Here is a 2,040-nt window from a genome sequence, read left to right on the forward strand (position 1 = left end):
GTGATCAACTAGTTGCATGCCACCCACTACTAATTGCACTCCATCACTTGAAAATTTTTCTTTTGGACTTCATTTGGATGGTTGCACTCAAAAGTAAAATAAAAATATTATATTCCTTTCATAAGCAAAGATTATGAAAGACATAAAAAGAGTTTTACCTCAATAATTTTTTATGAGTAGTCTTGTTTTGGTCCATCATTTTTCTTTTCGTAAGCAAAAACAGGTTAGTAATTAGTATGTGAAGGCAGGTTTTGAACTACACTCCTAAATTTTAACCAACTTAGCAAGTTAACACCGGTAATTGTTTTGATTCATCTTTTTTTAATGCCATCGACAATTTAAATATTATTCTTAATAAAGTGTGGAAAAACACACACACACACACAAAAACTTCGTATTTAAGTTTTAAAGGCAAAGAGTTGGAATAAAAGATCAAAGATCTATTTGCTAATGTTTGGGAATGAATTTAGGGCTTTTTTCTCGCAAAAGGTAATATTTGAAAATGAACCAAAAGCATAAGCCACCCTCACTAATTTCTCCTCTTTTGAGGGTTTGCGAGAATCTTACCGAAACCAATTTCCTGTCGGAATCTGATTGAACTTAAGGCATGTTTGATTGCTCGGAAAATCATTTGCCAGGCAATTCATTTTCTACTGTTTGAGCACATCATGAAAATTTTGCCGATTTTTTTTTTTTTATTGTTTAGTTGCGTTTTTTTTTTTAAAAATCATTATTTTAATTTGTCTTTTGTGCCTACACAAAAAATCATTTTTGTGAAAAATTTGAACTAATCTCTTTTATGAAACAGGATTCCTTCTATTAGACAAGCAGGACAGTATCTATAAAAGGTCCTTGGGCTCAACTTTTGACATTCAAAACCATGATCAAATGCTTTAGTCTTGTAGAGAAAAAAAATTCTATGAAATTTGAAAAGAAAATTTCAAAAAAAAAAAAAAAAATTACTTATCACCGTTGGATTTTATTTTTAAATTTGGGAGTTGCGTAACCGTCCATTTTCAAAACTTTGGATCAAGCACAAAGAAAATTGTCTTTTTATTTTTATTTTTTATATATGAGTTTTTCTAAGAAATTTAGAGGGCTATGGTGTTGGATTGCCAATGTGATTATCCATTTTAACAAAACAACCCTTAGTAAGACTTAAATCTTTATTAAGTTAGTAAGCAAAATGTTTTACATGGAAGGTTTACAGTATACCACTTATCAAAATTTATGGCTCTTCAATTAGTAGTTGCTACACACTAAACTACTCTTTAGGCTCATATAATAAAATAGCACAAAAAAAAAATAGAAAATTTATAATAATAATTAAAAAAAACAAGATAAAGCAATTGGATTTGCCTCATATAATATATTATTCTAAAGCCTAAAAAGTAGGAAATCTAATAAAAAAACAAGAAAGCAATTTGATTCATGTGTGCTGGCAAATCGATTTCGAAGGGGTTAAGAATGGGATTTTTATACGATCATGGAAAATCCTTCACGTGAACAAATCGATTTCCCCACAATTTTTGCATATCGATTTTCACCTTGCAATCTCACATTTTTTGAAAAAGAAAACCCTTACCATTTTAGCAACTAAAACATCTCCAAATTTTAACTTAATAATGAAAAATGTCCAAAGAAGTTATTTCCTAAAACAACCAGGTTAGATAAGTTGGGTAAGTTATTTCCTAAGTTCTTGCTTCCCATTATAAAATAGTTGAATTCCAATCATTAAATAATTCAATTTCTACTACTTGCTCCAAACATAGAACATATCCAGGAATAATCTGATCAACTCCAGGCTTGAACCATGATTTCCTTTCTCCACAAATGGATGATAAGATCTCTAATCCAATAATGAATACCATATAGACTGGCCCACATATCATTGATTCAGGTCCTCGTTCATCCCTAAACAAAGAACGAACGAAATTATGCATCCACCGACAACCCTTAACGTCAAGTGGAGAACATTACTACTTTGGCAAATCTTTGATATAAGGCTTTATTAAAATACTATAACAATGGATCCAGAAC

The sequence above is a fragment of the Akebia trifoliata genome, chromosome 10 (genome assembly GCF_017979445.1).
Source record: "Akebia trifoliata isolate Shusen 1 chromosome 10, ASM1797944v1, whole genome shotgun sequence".
Taxonomy (NCBI): Eukaryota; Viridiplantae; Streptophyta; class Magnoliopsida; order Ranunculales; family Lardizabalaceae; genus Akebia; species Akebia trifoliata.